This window comes from Phaethon aethereus, assembly GCF_964289735.1.
Source record: "Phaethon aethereus genome assembly, chromosome: 19".
In the NCBI taxonomy this organism is placed as follows: domain Eukaryota; kingdom Metazoa; phylum Chordata; class Aves; order Phaethontiformes; family Phaethontidae; genus Phaethon; species Phaethon aethereus.
In genome coordinates, this window is record NC_138595.1 from 8,143,536 (window position 1) to 8,164,107 (window position 20,572).

The 20,572-nt window shown below is 43.5% G+C and overlaps 1 pseudogene across 1 annotated transcript; it reads right to left on the bottom strand.

The window, feature by feature from the left end:
• Positions 1-1,478: 1,478 nt before the first annotated feature.
• Positions 1,479-15,452, bottom strand: LOC309411928 (3 beta-hydroxysteroid dehydrogenase type 7-like; annotated as a pseudogene). Its single transcript has 6 exons — positions 15,254-15,452; positions 11,338-11,494; positions 8,347-8,446; positions 4,020-4,120; positions 2,958-3,120; positions 1,479-1,932 (listed from the first exon to the last, which is right to left on the bottom strand). The product of its transcript is annotated as a 3 beta-hydroxysteroid dehydrogenase type 7-like (transcript).
• Positions 15,453-20,572: the final 5,120 nt, after the last annotated feature.

Sequence of the window (20,572 nt, forward strand, 5' to 3'; positions counted from 1 at the left end):
AAGAATTCTCTTGTGAGTGTGAATTTCGGTGAAGTTAACTTGGCAACTCACACCATATTGCCTCTCTTTCTTTCCTGGGTAATTACTGTGACTAACAAGAAGTGAAATTTGATCATTTCTATCAAGGATGCCATGCTGAAACTTGCTTTTTCCAGGAGGATTAGGGCACTTGTAATTAAAATAAGCTTTTATTTGTGCATGTGTTCACTTTTACTATAGGAAAACTCGAGAGATGGGTATGTATTCACAGAACACAGAAGTGCGATACCAACAGAATTAATTTTAGATTTGAACCAGTATTGTAAAAATATCCCATTCTTCCAAGCTCAAGTGAATTCTGAAATCTCTGTTGTGCTTAACATAGGTTTACCAGTCTCTCTGTATGTCTTAAAAATAGAGGAGCTGATAAACTGATACAAACCAGTGTTTGTTGTGAATCTTCTGGAAGTGCCTGCTCCATCTGTGTTAGGAAAACATCATCTGTGAAATACTGCTCCCGGATGGACTGTGTAGCTCCAGTGCCATGGAGTGAGTTGAAATGGCCTCTTCCTCCTCAAGTTCAGATGTTATTTAGCATAAAGGCAGCCCCTAAGGCCTTTGCTGAAGTTGCTGGCTGCCAGTGCGGCAGCTGAACATGAGCTTTAATTTGTTTTGCTTTGCTGCTAGAGTGCAAGTTAAGAGAATTTGAGTTACAAACTCTATGAATCTCACCTCTAAGCTTGTAGACATCAGTTATCCATCCATATGCTTAGAAAGTAAGTCAACCTACACGTTGTTAGCACAAGAGATTGGAAGTTTCTTTTTACAGGGATAGCATTTCAGAACAGATATAATATTCCCCATGTTAAGAATAACAGGAAGCATCTTGAAAAAGGTAGCTCTAGAAAAGGGAATTCCATTTTCTTTTTAGTAAACCCTAAAACAGAGCAAGAACTTGCTGGGCTTTCCTTGTTTTCCCCAAAATTATCACTGAAGACCCATTGAGCGTATGAGCCAGGTACAGCCATCCCACTAGCCACCCGAGACATGGTGACAATGGAGAGGTCCATTTGCTAAGTATGGAAAGCAATGGAGGCTCATCAGGCTGTGGAACAAAGCTGGGTAACTAATTTTATCAAAAAGGTGTTTGCTGTGTGCCATCTCTCATCTGAACCTGTCTCTCTTGTTCCCACAAGTGGTCCCTGGGCAGTGGTGGCACCGTGGGAATGAGTAAGGCCAGCAAGCCCTGCATCTGTGTGCACGTACCTGCAAGAGAATGCTTTCAAATAGACCCCAGTGTTTCATACCACACTTAAAATAGCTGAGTTGTTGGCAGGGCAAGGGTATATACTTGCAGCCTGAGAGTTTTGCTCTTTCTCTGTCTCTGTACCAGGATTGCTTAGTGTTTGCAAAATTTCTGCCAAAGGTCTTTACATGTTGTGAAGTTCAGATGAAGCTTGCTGGTATGATAAGCTCTATCCTTACCCTAAATGTGCTGCTTAATTCTTCTTTTCATGAAGCTGGGGGGCGGTTCCAGGTTCCCTGCAGCTGCTCTCCACCACTGTGCAGTTCTAGGCTTGCTCTCTTTCCAGGGGAAGAGGGATTTGTACCCAAAATGCCTGGAGACTTTGGCTATCTCATAGGAGGTGGTGGTGGTGACTATCGTGTTCAGTAAAGGCAAGTTTAGGAAAGGCTGTAGCTTGCAGAAAGGGTACTAGGTGACCTTGATTATCCTGTGCAGTTATATCATTAGTATCATTAACCTCATCTTCCAGTAAGGGATGTGTGAGCCTAGTCTTACTGACGGATCCACAGAGGACAACAGCTGATGCCTTATCAGAAAACCTTTTCTTGTTGGAGTGTCATCATAGGAATAACACACTTGTCCTGCGAGTAAGTCTGGTTTCAGCTGCAAGTTCCTTGCTGCAAGAACATGCATCCATGCAACATTCCCTGGAGAAATAAGAGGGGGGGAGAAACAGGTATTTAGGAGGAGCTAAATTTTCCTGTTTACTGTAGAACGAGTAGGTTGGATCTGCTGGCTTCAGTGCTGTGAAGCAGGGAAAGCACTCATCATGGTACTCAGCTGTTCTGTAGAGAGACTGAGTAGTTAATCCAGGCTTCCAAGATCCTTTAAACCTTTGGTCTCCCCTTTGAGCTGGACAATTAATGTGCCTTGTGATACTGGTTCATGTGAAGCGAAAGGGCAGTGTTGTGTAGTGAGAGCAGGATGAATGGGAGGCAATGCTCAAGGGTTTTATTCCTGGCTCAGCTGTGAGCCTTTGAAGGAAGTCACTTGATTTATCTAGGCCTGATTCTTCTCTAACAGCATTTTCAAACTACTGTTATCTGCACTTTTGGAAAAAGACGTATAAGTGAGCTGCACAGAAATAACTAAAACCCCACATGATTTAATGGTGAGTTATACTCCCCTGAAGTGCATTCAACACCACAACAAACTGTTTCTATAAGTTTTGTGAGTTGTTTCTTGTGCTTCCTAAAGTCAGTTTTGTAGTACAGCCTTTTTTCCAAGGAGTTGTACAAATAGAGTTAGTTTAATTTCTTCTAATGAAGAAGAAATTAAGTGTCTTTTCAAGCCAAAAACATTTAAAAAATACTGCTTGAATATCCCTCTCCCCCCATATATCCCTTGAAATGTTTACTTAGAAAAAGAAAGATTAGCTCTCTATCCCTTTTTCCGCTGACTTTTTTTTTCCCAGTTTTCTAAAGAACATTTTCCCTATGTTGAGGAGAAGAAAAAAAAATCCAACCCTTCCGAGGAAAAACAGTAGAATGTAAACAACTGTTTTAAAAATTATTTTAGCCAGTCTAAGTTTTGTGGTTATAAAAATATTTGTGCTCATTTGCCATACTCGTCTCTCTGACTTGGAACATTATGGTTAAGCTGACGTGTAAAATCCTCTGTGTCTAAAACAGCCTGGTAGCACCACATGCAAAGAGATCAATCATCCATTCACCCACATATGTGTAATTACACTCTGTGTTTTCAGGCTCTCGGTAGTTCAACACACCGTTCCTCGCTTGGGCAAGCAAATACAACTCTTGAAGAAACGTTGCTTTCTCCCCGTACGCTGTGCTTGGACGGATAATGCGGGTTGTGGGTTTGCCATCATTGCTCATCTGTAAAATCAGGAAGGGATGTTAGTGAGTTATGGATTCAGAGATTAAATCTTCCACAGTGATATTGTGTTAGCCAGATAAAAACAAACCCTGGGAATATTAGGCTAGAGGAGTCAACATTTGCAGAGGTGCTCTGGACACTTAGGACCTGCTTTGGGTCCCTAAAAATGCAAAGAGGTGCCTGTGCCCAGCTTGAACTCTTTTTTTCTCCCCCCATAGCACACCTACACCCATGTGATACTCACTGAGAGATGTTGGATGGAGGGTGCTAGTGGCATTAACTGTCCTGCAGTTATGATATATAAATGAGTATTTGCAACAACCAAAATCTGGTACCAGGGGAAGCCAGCTAAGCTGGCTGGCCTCAAACTGTAACAGGGAGAGAGAGATGCTCCAGCCAGTGATTTAGGACACAAATGTCATTTTTACATTCTGCTTCATCCTCTGAAAGAAGTCATCTGTCTGCTGAATGTACTGCAAGTCTAAAAAGACTAGCCAGCTAACCTAGGTAGGTGGCTGACTCTGGATACACTAATATTTTCGATTCTTAAATCACTCAAGCACATCTGCAAATTACACCTTTATGCAGTGTGAACTAGGTGAACATGGTTTCTTAGGCCATAATTTAACACAGCTCTTTCCAAAGTCACATTCCTTCTGGTGGAGTTAAAGCACAGGCTCAAAGGGCAGTACCCTTTGATCTTGCAAGTGTTTGGTGGCTTCCTGATAACGTGGGGATATTGGGCTTTAGTAAGCTTAGGGCAATTTGGTTTACACGTCAAGTGAAGGCAGCAGTTGGATACACACTTAGATATGAGTCGTGGGGTCTTACTAATCATCTCTCTCCTTCCACCCATCCCATGCTGTAATACCAGGGGTGCTGCCATTGATTTTTGTACCTTTTTTCCGTTAGCTTCAAATACAAGTTTTTTCTGCCGTGGCCTTTGTCTTCCCATAAGGCAGCTCCACTTCCCCACTGTATTTGGTGTCCTCATTTCCCCTGAAATAGATTGTGAGAGACAGTGGGTGACGATGGAGTAGAGCACAGGGCTTGGAGACATTTGTCACAGCGTGATTTACTCCACAATCCCTGCTCTCCAGGCACTTACCACTGGCTGTGAGTTATTTGAATCTGAGATTCTTTCTGCAGTTTGGGAGAAATAAGGCCTCAAGAAATACCTGGCGGTTCTGGGTGTTTATAGGCAAGTTTGCATGAGGGTAATGGTTTGATTTTTGAGAGCTGGATTTGTTTTTGTCTAATAGTGTGATTAACACAAACAATATTCTGGCAGGCAAATTAGAAGGCAGTGGAGTTACCTTTTGAAGCAACTCACAAGTGGCTGAACAAGGTGAAAAGAGCACAAGAAGATGGAGGGTAGGAAAATGAGAGCAATTCTACTTCATTTTCTCATTAGAGGTAGAGAAAAGCCTCTCGTGAGCCATAAACTAAAAGGAGAAGCTGCTGCTTAATTTTATCACAGGGTTGATTAGAGTTGGGAGACATTTGCTGGTGATACAGTAGAGCTGCTAGTGATCTCCTGGAAGACATGCAATCAGTGGGTTTGTGCTGGGATTATTCCTTCATCTCCCCTAGCAAATTACACTCAAGGGGAAGAGCAAAGAAGTGCACCCATGATTAAGGGCAAGAAGAGCTCACTGCCATGCTGGGGACACTTGATTGCCACTGTGGAAGACAACCTGCTCCTCAGCCTCCTAACTTACAGCTGCAGGGAGGAAAGCCCATGGGATCGAATGTAACCAGCCTCACAGGCCCTGAAATTATTCTAAGGAGAACCAAGAAAACAGCTCTATTCCCCACCAGGGCGCTGGCATTTTGTCCCAGTGGTTCTAGATCAACATTAGTCCATTGCAGGATTCGGTTAAGCAGATTCAGTGGGCTTTGGAGGAGCTGGGGAGTGAAGAAACCTTGTCTTGAAGCATTGGGAAGGACCCTCCATAAATAGCATCCACTTGCTCCCCTGCTGCCGTGACTAGCATGGATAGGCTCGCTCTCCCTCTCCGCGCTGCAGGAGACTCTCTTCACATTTTTAAATTAATTTACTCTATATTTTGCTCTCCTAGAGAAATTCACCCTAGGCAAAGACCAGACTCTGCCAGCCATGGGGTACCCACACGCAGGGCAATGAAGGATTATCATGGTCCCTTTTGCAGATGGGGCTCTGATGTACCTCTTGGAAGGGTTAAGTGGCCTGTGATGAGCTGATGCAGCAAATCTGCAGCAGAGGTCTTTTTGTCAAACACCGGGCCTCAAGAGAGCAAGCTCTGACTCGGGGTCCCTGTCTGACCTTGGGCAACTTGCTTACTCTTTTCTATGCTCAGATCTCTGTGTGTAAAACATGGATAATGCTGTTGCCTTTCTCTTGCCTGTTCAGCAGTTTAGCATCTTATGTGTCAGATATCCCAGCTGAGATTGAGGCCTTCTTGTGCTACAGCAACAGAAATAAATTAGGAGCATCAGAAATACAGCCTTCTCACACACCCTGGGCTTTTAACACAAAACCCTCCTCCCCTTCCCTCTGTTTATGGGTGATGAGCAAAAGGCAAAGCAGAAAACAAGAAGGACAAAAGATTGATTGTGCGTGGTTTGTTGCGAGCCTGAGAGAGGCCCAAGACAATTATGGGGATTATCTAGAAGTTCTAGTTTTAATTGCTTTCTCTGTTTTAATCCAAATTTATTTTTTGCCATGCAAAGCTTTTAAAAAGCAGCAGGTTCACAAAGGAGCAAACCTGCCTGCTGTTCCTGGGCTGCAGAGCTCTGCTCGTGTTTGCCTTCCCCCACCCCTTTTGAAGCCTGGTAGTAACAAAGAGCTCAGCATAATGCTCTTGCTTTTCAAAACGATCACAGATAACTGAACGCTAATAAGACTGGAGCAGCATTGTCAGAAGGTATCTCAGCGGTGGCTGTCTCAGGGGGATTGAGACTGACAGAGGCATTTTCTATTATTGTCGGATGCTGAGGTGTGAGCATTATCCCTGCACCCATCACCCTGTCCGGAGACTAATCATGCTTTGTCTGTGTCAATTCCCGAGCACGTAAAAGTGAGTTAAATAAAATTATATGAGGAATGATGGAGAAGGGGGACAGAGAAGAAAAAGGCAGGCAGGCAGGATCATGGACTGTGAGGGAGAAGAGCAGAACAGATTGGGTGGGAATGGGGGAGAGGAGAAGAAGAAGGAGGAGAAAGCCACATCACGTGTGCTTTCAGTCTAGAAAACAGAGCCATATTATGTTGCCTTCCAGTCATCACTGGGCTCCCTATTGAGACAAGTGGTGTAATTTTTTACTGGGGGTCTGACCCTTCTCTCTTTTGCATTATGTAATTCCCTTAGGTTAAAATCAAAAGTCATTGGAGAATGAGGACTACTCTCTCGGGCTTTCTCCCAGCGTCATGGGAGAACCTGAGTGTGTTATGCAAAATGAGTTAAAGGCTCCAGGTGGTGGCTTTATTTGCATTTGTGGTGGGGAAGGATTGGGAGTCGGTGTGCAAAGGATGTTCATGTGGAGCTCTATGAGCATCAGCCCAGATGGGTTTTTGCTTGTACCCATTGGTGTCATCATTACGAGCCAAAGGACTGTCCTCTCAGGCAAGATTTGGGGTAGATTTTTCAAGCCATCTATTCGCATCTATCTCTTAAGTCACAGGACTGAAATACTAACAAGGATGTGCCTATATCTGCATTCGTTTTTAGACATGATTTAGATATGCTAATGACCAAATTCCATCAGTTTTCTCTGACACAGAGCTTCTAGTGCTTATGGTCCCAAGTGGATTGAGGTTTGTTGCTCTCATGGATTTTTTTCATAAGCCAGACATTTATTCTACAGGTTTGGGTGCTTAAATACTTTTCAAAACAACTAGGTTATGCCTTATCTTACTTGCGAGTATAAAATTTAGGCTTGTAGGACATTTTAAGTTATGTCTTAAGGAGCCTTTTCTATCTGGGTTCAAATTTCTAGAGTTAAATGACTGAAGCCAGCTGTGTCTAGACTGGCTACGTATAGAGACAAAACTTGACTTTGAGCCAGTTCCCCTTGCACACAAGTTTCCATGGTTTGAGCAGTCTGTATGGCTACAACCATGCTTGAAAGCAGCAGGGAGCCTTACAGTGGTGTGTATCAGACCGCAGCTAGCTCTACTTGACTTCAAACTTAACCTAAAACTTCAGCTCCTGATCTTCAGAAATACCAGGCCAGTTCTCAAGGTGCACGTACTGTTGCCCCGTGAATATAAAAGGTATGCAGATGTTGAGTCCTGAGCAGGAGTGTCAGCTGATTGTGAAAGTCAGTTCTGGATAGTAAAGATCTATAAGCAAAAAAACCCCTCCAAATCATAATTTTGACCACTGTCTTTGTATTGCTCCAAATCCCAACTTTGCTGCAGGAGGTTTTCTAAAGCTGTGCTGCTTCATCTGGGTCTGTGGGTCAGTCTCCTAGGAGACACATGCAGAAGAGATGGGTTGAACCTAATGCCCAAATGTGTCAAGTCCAGGAGTTAGCCCTCGTAAGAATGTCGCCAAAAAAAAGGATTTTGAGGGGTAGAAGGGTGCAATTTACAGGCTGGATCCAGGTCACAGAAGAGTGTAACTACACAGGAATACTGCAGGGCAACTTCACACCAAATGCATCTGTCCCCTAAGACTATGTGGCCAACTAACTTTGTTCCAAGACAGTGCTAAAATAATCTGTATACATCTGACCACATTTGGTAATGGCAGCTGGGCACGGGCTTGCTAGCAATTCACTATGGAGCTGAAAAGAGGAGGGAGAGCGTTTGGTAACAGTAGAGCATCACCTACCCTTTGGTAGGTGTGCTCTTGGTGTGAGGGGAGAGCAAAAACTCTAACCCAACAGCAGGATGCAACTTGGGTGTGTCACAAACCTTAAGCATCTGAGACCTTATCTGAAACGGATTTTAGGGCTTAGAGGAGCAGGGCTGTACATACGGGGGCCAACCTGGAGGTGCAGTTGGGCCATGCATCTCTCAACTGACTCTTTCAACAGTGGTATCCACTGGGAAGAGGCGTGGTTCCTGAAAGTAAAGAGCAGCAAAGAAGGATTTTCAAGAAAAAGGCATAGACAGGAAGGGGAACACATATCTTCACCTTTGTAGCCACAGGGAAAAAAAAAAAATCTCATTCCGGTTGCAGTTTCATTGCTGTTTAACCAGAAATCCAGAGTGATGGAGAAGATTTGCTTAGCCTTACCTGAACATGGGCTCGTGCGATATATTGGGTCCCACCACAGCAATGGAGCTTGTGTAGATGACGTACAGGACACAGCAGGTCCTTAACACATTTTCAGTACCTGTGGGGCAGGTTGGGAAGGACAAACATTAACCACCTTGCCTTGATTCCTGTTGTGCAAATCAAAAGAGATTTCCAGGCTTGGGATTCTGACATGGAACAGAGCCATCTTTTTTATGGCTGAAAAGATGTAAAGCCACAGTCAAGGCTGCAGTTCTTCAATTATGTTTGCACAGGAGTGGATGGTTTATAACATGAGTGTAGCAGTTACCTCTATAGCTATAATGTGGCTTAACCTCTGTGGCTATTGACAACTGACTTAACTTGGACTTAGTTGTTGCTAACAAAAAGGAAGCCAGCAGCTTGGCAGAGCAAAACTCCATGTTTTCCATCTTTTTTGATTCATGGGCAGGCTGTCAAATGGTGAATTGCAGCCTTCTGGCAAAAGGATTGGTGTTTTAGTTGCATATATTGCTCTATAGAAGTTCTGCAGGATGACCATAGGGTGAAAATCATTGCAACAGACTCTTGATAGCTGCAGAATTTTAAATAAATTAGTGAGAGCAGCTTACAGGTCCACATGAAATCCAGATAAATCCGAAGCATGGTTTAGTTTAAGAAAGGTTGTTCTGGGTGAACTTGTGGGTCAGTCTGTGTGGTTTGTTGATTGTTTTTTTGGGGGGAGGGGGTGAGTTGTAGTGGTTTATGACTCTTCCAGGGATGGTTTTTGCATTCATTGTGATTTTGATTCAGGTTGATTCTATAAGAACCTCAATAACAACAGCATAACCATGGTTGCGTACCGAGGGCCTTCAAATCTGATAAGGTAGCTCTCAAAGGAAGCTGCTCATAGGGTTGGTTTCCGGAAATCTCCATCCTATTTATACCTGGCTAATCAGGCTCTGCCCTTGAGCCTTGCTGCAAATCTTGCGTAGGCGGGCTTGTGATTTTTCTGTTCTCTTTGTTAAGGACATAATCTGAAATTATCAAGGAAATCCTGATCTTAGGATAACTTTAGAGGGCATAAATCAATTTGAAGACCTGGTGGAAAGTAATCAATTTACTTCTTTATAAGCTTACCACATATGCAAAGTTAACTGAGAACCCCTGTTGAGAAACATCGCTGGAAACAGCCAAGTTAAAATCCATTCAGCTTAACAAAAAGCAGATTAAAAAGTCTTTAAGTGACTAGATGGAAAAAGTAATTCTTGTAGAAGAGGACCTTTCAACCTAGTCAACAAGACTATAACAGGATTCGGCAAGCAGTGGTTGAAACAGAGGAGAGAAAGCAGATGTCAATTTTTGCCAGAAATGATAATTAACCGTAGCCACACTAGTACTCTTCAGCATTGTTATGGCTTGCTGAAAGACATGATAGCCCATTAATGTACAGTCCTTAATTCTGGGCAAAAAGTCTTTTTGAAAAGGTATAGTCCAATTTAGCCACAAATTGTTGGGCTTAAGGCAGTAATTGGATGAATTTCTGTGGCCTGAGTTACACAGAGGAGCCAGCTAGAGGATTATATAGTTGACCTCTCCTGACCCTATTTTTTTTCCATGAAGTCTGCAGCAGGTATCAAATACAATTCATTTTTATTCTTTTAACTGCTATGATTTTAATAGAAAACTTTAGACTAATCTCTTAATTCAAGATTTTGAGAAGTCCTAGTGAGGGCAGCAGCCTCATTTTAGGAAGGTCTACATGAAGCCATCCAAGGGGAGGCAGAAATGCAGAACGGTTTGTCTCTGAAAATAAAGCTCCTGTTAAGACATCTCAAACTGTGCTCCTCAAAGAGGCACTCAATCACCAGTCACATCGGAAAAAACTTTGTGCGTGTGGTTTTCTGGGAATGTCGCAAACATCTGCAAGAGGTTTGGTTTGCTGAATAGGGGAGTTGCCCAGTGTTCACTGCTATCTGTAAAAACCTCACTACGCTAAAGTACCTTGTTCATAGCAAGCAGACAGTGAAGAGGAAGATCTCACAGAGCCATTAAAAGGCAGCAGAAACCCTCGGGCTCTGAATATTCTCAGTACACATGCACAATACAGGCTCTTAAAAGCATCTGGTTTTGAAAACAACTACAGCAATGAAAAGAAGGATGGAATTTAAATGTTGCCCTTGAATGCATCAGCAAATGGTAGAAGCCCTAAGCAGTAATCAAGTTTGAGAGAGAGTTATATATATAAAAAAATATAAAATTCCTTCCTTGTGGTTAACAACTATTTTAGTAGCTAACAGCCTGAGGTGCCATTGGAATTGCTGCCGTAATAGGGATTTCATTATTTTTATAGCCTGTGCTTATTTCCTAGATTTATGAACAAATTTTCTTTAGGCAGATCTTGCACCTAACATGAAATCAGCTCTTGGTGATAGGAAGAAAATGTTGTGGAGCTCTGTTATGTGTAGCTTGTAATAGTTGTGAACTCTGACTAGAATTAAAACAATGTCACTCCCTTGTAGCATGGATGCAATTCAACTGGTGTAGTCTTGCACTGGTATATAGTGTAGATTTTTCTCCCTGGGAAAGCTGTAAGCCATCTGTAACGGGAGTTAACTTTTAATTGCTGTCCTTGTCACATACTAAACAGTTTCTTACCACTACAGGCATGTTCTGAATCACCCTGACACTATTAGCGAAAGTTTTACTCTTGACCAGAATAACTATAGTAACTGGGCTCAGATTTGACTTCCTAAGATGGAGCTGTAGCAGTGGAGAGGAGCAGCACAGTCTGCCTTGAGCAAGGACGGAGGGGCAAAGGCAGAAACTCCCCCACTGGAAAGGGAAGGTCCCTGGAGCCTTTCTTATCTCATGGCAGAGGGGTGCATGTGAAATTCAGGGGACAAGGGAGCATTAAATCAGAGAGGGTATGTTTGTTGTAGCCTCTTGTATGACTACACCGAGGTGTGTGAATTTAAGGTTGTATTTAATTGCTTGTTTTAAAGAACTTACCCCCCAACGTTGACAGCTCTTATTTCCCAAAAGGGCACAGAATTTCTGGAGTGCACAATAGCAGCTGTGTGAATAACCACGTGAACTCCCAGCGTGGCAGCAAGGAGCAGATTGTGGTCTCGAACGTCTCCTTTCATCACTGTCACATGAGTGGTAGCTAGAGAAAAATAATATACCATAGATGCAGGGGAAAAAGTACAAATCAGCATCCTTACCTTCTTGCAGAATGAGGATCCTGCTTGGAAAGCTTTCTTCTCTGCAGGGCAAGCTGAAGCACACTCTAACGAGTGTGCCATTTGAATACATCACACCAGGGGAAAAATACATCCCTATTTTTGAGCCCCAAGAAGCCAGATCTGCATCTGGTTTAATTCAGTGCAGAACTTTGCTGGTTTGTACTGACTGTGGGTCAGAATAATTGTGGCCGCCATTGCAAATCTCCAGCACGCATCCGAGGACAGTGCGGAGCGAGAATGGGAGACCATTGGCCCAGGGCTGCAGCTGGTTACAGGACTTGCTCCAGTACGTGTGAATAAGTGAAGCTGTGCCAGACAATTTCCTTAAGATACAAGGTTTTTAGAGCTTCCTGGGAATAACACCAGATGAATTCAAGGGGCATTCCGCAGAGTTTTATTTAGATTGTAAATACTATAGATGTTAAGGGAAAATAATGTAACAGGTTGAAAAGTTTCATAGGAAATTCCTCCCTTTGATCCATTCAGAAGTGGTTTTTTAAGCCCATCTCTCCCTGCCCCCTCTTCTCTCTCAAAATAGCTGTTCCATACATGGCTACTGTTGGCATCTACTGCTGATTTTCCTGCATTGAGACAGTGCTGTAATGTTTAAGTGGGATTTATTTCCTTTTCTGGAGTTGTGAATAGGCCAGCAAGGAGCTGGGGTTAGGAAGCTGTACTGCTTGGGGCTTTTGTAATAAGCCAGACGGCAGTAGCAGTCGAAGGACTGCTTTGGGAAGAGGTCTCCTCTGCCCTGGGCTGGCAGCTTCCTGGAGAGCCTCATGCGGTCAGGGATCAAGTGGCAATTTCTGAAGTAACCCAGGGAAAGGTCTGTGACTCCAGCTGTGGAAGCGTTATGAGGCATGGAAACCTCTCAGTGAACAACTACCAGGACAAGGGGATGAAAGATCAGGGTTATTCCTCATGAACTCAAAGGAGAGACAAAATTCAAGATAGTAGGTCAGCTGGCTGAGCGTTTGCTAAAAATCCTAACGTAAGAAGGCGCAGAAGTTTTACAAAAGGGTCAAGCTGATTTCTTAACTAGCATAATCAAGATTTGGTGGACTTGCTCATAAGAGTTTTATTATTAAATTAGTTTATTATTAAAGCACAGAGTTTATTTGGCAAGAATAGAGCAGAAAAAGAAAGACCTTGTCCATGTAGCAGAAGTAATATGCTTGCCTGGAGGACCAGATCTCAGAGGAGGATGCTCCTGCTGCAAGGTGGATCAGGGTGTCAGCAACCTCATGGCAGGGGGGATTTTGGTGCTACTTAGTAATGAGGGTTGAAGTGTTAAATAATCTCTTTCACATCACCTGGCTTAAGGCAGCTGGTGCAATTAAGACCAGCAAAAGAATGATGAGAGCTCTGCCAAAAGCAGGGAGGAACCAGGAGAAATTTTCAAATTGATAAGGCCCGATGACCTTTATCCAGGGTACTAAAGAGGTGATGAATGTCACTGCAGCTTTGTTGCATTCTCAGCTACTTTGGAGAGCTTTTGGAGGAGGTGCTGGAAGACTGCAGCAGAGCAAATGAAACACCTGGGCTTAGAAAGGAGGTAAAGAAGAGCCAGGAAATTAAAGAACAGCTTGATTCAACCCTGGGAAACTCAGGAACACACACTTAAACAACATGTGTGTGAGCACCTGTGGGATAATAAAGAGAATAGAAGCAGCTGACATGGATTTGTCAAGAACAAATCAAGTCAGATGAATATCCTTTGTTCTTATGACAAGTTAACAGGCTGTACGGATATTGTGGAACAGGTCGATGTCATCTATCTTGATTTTAGAAGGGCTTTGGAAACTCTGTCATTCTCATAAGAGAGTTGGTGAAACATGGTCTGAGTACGGCACATTAGGATGAGCACAAAGCTGGCTGAATTACAGTTCCCAGGGAACTGCCAGCTGTGGTAGGTGGCTGCCCTGGGGCTCTCCGGGGCTTATTGCTGTATTTGAGTCTTTTTTATTGTTTTCCTCAAGAATCTGGCAGATTTGTTCATTAAATCAGCAGATAACATCAGGCTGGGAGGGACTCAAAGTACGCTGGAGGATTAGAGTACAAGCTGAACGTAACTAATAGAGTCTGAAAAAAAAAAAGGTGAAATTTGATAGGGACAAAGAGAAGTTGTTGGGCTTAGTAGGGAAGAGGCAGCAGGTCTTCTGAAAGAATTAAATTAGGCCAGGGCAGCTCAGGACCTATTTCCTGTCAGCAGCGTCTTGCAACTGTGAAAAAGGCATAATTGTGCTGACAGGTACAAATAGGAGAATAGTTTGCAGGACAGAAGAAATAAATCCATCAGAGATACAGAAAGCGTGAGCTGTGGAGGAGAGGAGTGCACGAGAGTTGTTTTAGCCTGAAGGAGAAGACAGCATGGAGTGGAAAGGGTGGTGCTGTTCAAATCATGAAGATTGTTGTAAAAAATGATGGTATTAACCTATTCTACTTGTAAGGTTAGATGAGAAACCGAGAACTTAAATTGCAGATTAGACTGTACCAACAGTACAGCCTGATGGTGCAGAAATTGGCCATGCGAGGTGGCCTGGAGACAGGGCAGAAAGGCATCTGCCAGGAAGGTCGTGGCTGAGCTGATTCTGCCTTTGGGCAAAAGCAACGGGGCGTTGGGATGGCCCCTCAGGGCTGCTTCTGCCTCATTTTTCTGTGATTTGCTGTGATGTTAGGCCACAGATCTCTCCTGGAGCAGGGATTAGGGCAGCTCCTTAAGGTTTAAATGGGGTTTGGTGTTTTTTGGGTTTTTTTTTTTTCAATTATGGGTGCTTTTAAGGCAGTTGGCTACCTGAAGCCTGAGGAAACCCGTCTGGTGAGTTCACCTGCCAAGGGAGGATTTCTGATAGTGGTATTTCCCTGGGAGTCTTTTAACTTGCTTTAAGTGTATTTCTTTTCTATTGACCTCTCCTAACAGACAGGATTCCCCTTACCATTTTTTCCTCTCTCCTTCGAAGGAGGCTGAAGGTTTGGGCAGTCAGAGAGAGGGAGCCCTAGCCCACGGTGAGCTGCATTGGCTTGTTTGGGGCAGGTATTCTCAAATCCAGTAAAACAGGTTGCTTTTCCCCAACATATCTCACTGTAATCAACCCTGGTGAAACATCAGAAGGCAGCTCTCAGAATATGATCAAATGGATTAATTTAATATCTTTGAGTGTGTTTACTGAGACTCATTTCTTCCTTTTTTATGTACAGCACAGTGAGGCTACTATAGGTTTCTCTCAATTATTCCTGTAATATATTTCACAATATTTGCAGCAAATGTTGATCTTGATTCTATATTGTCTATATTTTTTGGTTATTTTTCTCAGAACTGATAACTGGTTGGAGCAGTTTAGGAGCATGTTTTTTTGTCCCTTTGCTGTTAGTCAGACTGGTTGAGCAGAAGCAACCGGGTTAGCCAAGTTCCCATGCATGTTGCTCCTTACAACTGATCCCTGAGTGGGGACTTAGATCCTCCCTGTGATATATCTCCTGGGGTTACACACTATGAATCTTTTTGCTTTGATTTAGTCCTATGCTGAAAAATCTCTCTGAGCTGGAAGGTATTCTTCACGCCGTCTGTTTAATCCAGGTTCCTAGCCCATGCCTTTAACTGTGGCATCTCCAACCTAATACCAGCTGTCTTGAAAGGGAGCGTTATGGCCTCTAAATAGAAGATGATGCCCTTTTCTTACCTGTGCTGAATTTTTCTACTTCTTCTCTCACTACTGAGTCAAAAACCCTGACCACTTTGATGTAGTTTTGTTGAGACAGGAGCTCTACAGTCTTCTCCCCACATCCTCCTATCATCAGGTAGGCCCAGGCTCTATCCATTTCTGAAGATGTTTTTGTGGTTGACGAGTAGGGAGAAGGTTGCTGCCAAGATCCTATCATGCGCTGTTAGTTGCTCAGCCAGTATGTTTTCTGAACTAAGTCTAAAGTTTAACTGTCATATAAAGTTACTGGCTGAACATTAACTCCATCCAGTTATATATAGATCAGGTTTTCATTGGCACAGTCACACGAGTGCTGCCACAGACATACCAATGCTACGTACAACAGGTTGCTTCTGGTCTCTCTGACTCAGCCTTTCCCTTCCTACCACTGTGATCAGCAGGGAACCTCCAGCTTGCCTTGCTATCTGGCCAGTCTCAGTCCCAAATTTTGATGCCAGAAGTTTTCCAACCTGGGCAGCCCTTTCCCATGGGCCGGGTTGTCAGTCGTCGTAGCCCAGGCATGGCTGGGTGCTGCACAAAGATGGCGTGCACAAAGATGTGCTTAGGGCAGCCGCTTTCCAGCATGAAGCTACAGAGGTCTCGTTCCCATGCGCTAGCGAATTTGTAGAGATGGTGTACAGCAGCAGATCTATGCGGTGCGGAGCTGTATTGTGTACTGTATGGGCAGGGTCAGGAATGGCCATCTGCAACTTTATGATCACTGACGCTACCAGTTTGATTAGTATGGCTCTCCCGAATGAGAGCTGGGATAAATACATACTTACGCACACACGCGCACTTATTTAGGAGGACAAAGTCTTCTGTTAATTTGAAAAATCACTACTAGTAAAAGCTGTACCACATCCTTTGGCAAATTATTACAATGGTTAATTATCATCATCGTTACAAGAGCGCGCTGTTGTTTTTTATCTGCCAGATAGTGGCTAATATACTTTTTCCTTGCTAGGCTGCAAAGGCTGTGTGCCATCCAGTTTGTCATGTGGTTAAAAAAAAAAAAAAAGAAGAGATTGTCTTTGTCGATGGGTGCTTGATCCTGTCCTAAGGGGGATGAGAGGGTGGAGGTGTGAAGACCTGCCCTCTGGCACAGCTGTTTCTCTCTCTCTCTGCCTTTCTCATAGAGAGTCTCAGAGATAACGAATCAGGCCTGATCAGCTACCAGTCTCTCTTTGATGCCAAGCAAATTATTTCCTTATGTCTGCAGTAGTCAAATACTTTCTAATCCATCTTTGAACAAACTTGTCACCAGTTTTGGTGAACGCTGGCATAAGAAAGGTTGCAATGATAAATAGGGTAATGTAATCTCTCTGCTTGCTTTTTCTTTATAATGTGTACAGCAAAGTAGTTGCCTTTCTGGCCATAGTGTTGCTTGGGAAGCTCAGGATTAGTTTGTTCTCATATAAGGTCACTGCTTTCCCCATCCCCAATTCCCCAGTCTGTGAGCACGGGCCCACAGCGATGCTGGTTCAGGCTGCATTGGGGTGGGGATACTCCTGGTAGCCCCTTCCCTAGTCACATAGAACAGGCTGAAACGTGGAGACCAATTACAACCGCGTGAAGGTAGAAAACAGTATTGTCCGAGCCTTTCTTTACTATAGCATTAACGCCTGTATGTCTTTAAAAATTAAGCTGTATGGCAACTTGCTGTTGAGCATGTGTTTAATGAAGAGTTAACACAGTGTATTCAAAGAGTAACTGTGTTTTGTTTATGTGTGTATGTATTTTTTTAATGAGCTCCTGCTAGAAGTTCAATCTGTTCAACCCTATCATTGATTTTTCTTGTGCTGTGTTAAGCGTTGGGAAAAGCGCCGTTTCCCCTTGCTGCGATTCTCATCAGTGGCCATGATGACCCAGAGGCCAACATGGGCCTGATGCTAATTCGGTGCTTGGCAGACCAGTGCAGCCACAAACATCCCGAGAAATTAATTTAGTCTTTTATCCAGCAACTCCCAGTCTGTACAGTCGTGATTAACAGAACTGCCATCCCTCAGAGGACTCTTTGCAAGCATAAATATATCGGAGTTGGAGGTGTTAGGACACAAAAACCGAGATAAATACACCCTGAGAGACCGAGAGAAGTTCTGCATGGGAATGTTTGGCATCAAGTAACCTTGAGTATGTCCTTATCAAAAGTGATGCAAAAAGCTGTATGAAGCAGAGGCCTTGATGCTGTGGATGTTTCCCAGTGTTTACAAGATTCAGCCTTTGCTACAATACTGGTAACTGCCTATCTGCAGTGTAATCTGATCAGTTGGGGAAAAAATTGGCTGTGAGTTACGTATCTATCTCTTGTTTTTGTTAGGATGCAAAAACAAGTTCAGAAACCAGAACTGTCACCTCTCTGACAGAAACAGCCCTCTCCTACAGGTCCTCTCCTACAGCCGTGGCTCATGCAGAGTAAAGCAAAGAGAGAGGCAGTTGCAACTAAATGGGTCCTATAGTAGGGAGGTTTTTAAAAAAAAAAAAAAAAAGTCTCTAACCACATCCTCTTCTAACAGTTTGAACCATCACATGAGGTGACGACTCTGGGGTCATAAGCCCAGACCTAAGTCCAGAGGCAAATTCGGAGAAAGCACAAGGGGACAAAAGCAGCTGCTTCCGGAGGAGGGAGATGCCCAGGAGGCACCAGGGGATTGCAGGAGGGGGCCCGGGTGGCCGTTGCTCTCTGAGATTAGCCCACTTCCCTGGACTGTAAGGGAGCTTGTGAGGAAGCCAGGCAAGGTGCAAATAACAACAGATTTTAGTTTACGCTCTTAAGCATTGCAGAATTCTCTCTCTGGCTGGTTCCCCGTCAGGCAGCCTGCTGCAGCGAGCCCTCCTCAGAGCACCCTAGCTGGGCTGAGGGACTGCGACCCGGGTCTGTACCGACGGAAAACTCCCGTGGGAGCAGGAGGGCTGTTCCTGCAGGATGAGTCTGCCGTAGCCAGGTAGTGCCTCGCCCTGCGATGCAAAGAAAGATGCTCCAACTTGACATTGCTTGAAGGCTTACCTAGGCTGCTTGAGGAATTGAATGCCTCACCAGGAAGGCAGGACATGCCCCTGTATTTGGTTCGAGGGGCTGGGAGTGCAGAGGGGTGACTAAGTGCGTCCTAGAGACAAACCTCTGAGGTGGCTGTCGTGCTTGCTGAAGTAGTCTAGCAATATCTGCAGAAGGGTCAGCCCCGTCACGGACAAGGAAACTTGTCACGTTTGGCTTTAGTTAATGAAGGCCCTTTTTGCCCCTCCACCCCATGGAAGACGACCAGGAGCAGGGTCTTCATGCACAATCTTGTTTTTTTAGGAGACCTGCAAACATATAGTCAGAGAAAGTTGAGATGGCAGGCAAGAAAAACAGATACCCTAATTTCAGGATGCAGTTTGCTTGAACTTGCTCTGAACTTTGTAAATACAGGACACCTGACATAATATTCATTTACAGTATGTTTATTTCTCAGTGCATTACATGAAAGGTCTTTGGTATTTGTGGGTTCTTGAATACTGTTCCCACTCTGCTCTGTAAGAAAATGCTGAATACAAAACATTCCATATACAGTAACAAAACCCATAGCAAATAAAGAGAAATAGATATTTTGAACAATAACATAGCAATATGAAAACAGATAAGTAACCATGCAAGAGGTGGAACAAACAGATTGTGTTTACAACAAACAGTAGAGCCTGCCGTAAAGGAGTTAATCGTGTCAGACGAGATTTATTCTTGCTCTAAGTTAAGAAATTACACATGATTGCAAGATACTGTGTATGGCTGCCCTATAAAAGACCAAATGGTTGTAAAGCTTAGTACAATGAGAGAAGGCGGGACCATTTGCACACATACGAAACACACTGATATAAATAAAAAAAAATACTGTGTAAAATAACTAGTGAAAAAGTTAACATTTCCTTCTATGGATGGGAATGTGCTTTGTGGACAACTATAGCACCTTTGATTGCTTGGTTTCAACACAATCACAGAAACTGCGAGTAGTTTAAACCCCTATACCACCAAACACCAAAATGGAATGTAATCTCGAAAAAGACGGAGTCTGTAAACATGGAGAAGAATGGCTTTCCAATAAATTGTATCGAGAAATAATTCCAGATTGTCTTTCTAGAAGCCTTTGTCACAGTGGTCAGGTTCCTACATTAAAATAGTTCATTGCAGAGACTGGGATTGAACCCCAGTTCCAGAGCCAAACCCGCAGAAAGCTGCTCGTGAGCCATGCGCTCTGCTCCACTGAACGCGGCACCAGTCCGTGCTAGCTGGAGATCTGGATCTGTTTTTTATGGCCTGTTCCTGTGAAAGCTGATGGCAAAATTACTGTGGAGTTTGGTGGGAGCAGGTGAGGGCTCTTCTCTCTAGTTTATTCCTATTTCCCTGGGTTGCTATCAATTCTTTACAGTAAGTGCAAATTCGGTACTCTGGAGAGAAGCATTCTCCATCTCCCAGGAGTACCAGACTGCTGGTGAACGTGAGGGTGCACGAATTGCAACGATTTTTGGTTGTGCAATGTGCTGCTGCTGCTGCTTCTGGTTAGCGCAAGGCAAGGAAAATGCATTACTACTACCAGAACTGATCCAAGTCAGAAACACCTTGGAGCTCAAAGAAACATTAAGAATTTCAAAAAAATCTTAGGGGAAAAAAAAGGAAAAGAACACACTGTGGTATTGCACAGTATGCATGTAAGATAAAGCACTAAACATTTCAATTAAAATATATTTCTAAATGAGCACGCATTCAAAATAAATCCACTCTCAAAGTTACATAGACATGGCAAGATGCATTATATGCCCTGGCTAAAATGAATCTGAGTAGCCTGCCTAAGATGGAAAATGCGGTTGGAGTGGTTTGCTTAGTCATGAATATCGTTAATGCCAGCGTGTGAGGCTGTGTTCACCTTTAAAACATAATTAAACTGGGACTGCACAACAGTGTAGTCCAACCCTTGTGTAAGTAGAGAGGAACGAAACCCCAGCTGAGAGAGAAAGTCCAACTGGTATAATCCTACTGTCACCCAAATTAAAGATACAGTACCGCATAAGAGAGAGATTGTAGCTAAATAAAGCAAGAAGCGTGGGGAGAAAAAAAATTACATAGCTCATACAGAAATCTGGAAAAGTCAATAATTAAAAGAGCTGCAACCAAAACCTAACCAGTCTTTTCACAATTGACTTGGCAGGATCCATTGCAAACAACTTCCATTACATTTCCTTTCATCTTGCCAGTAATTTGTTTTACATAATTTAAAGTCCAAAATCTTAGTCCACATGAATGACTTGAAGAGAGTACTCATCAAGGTA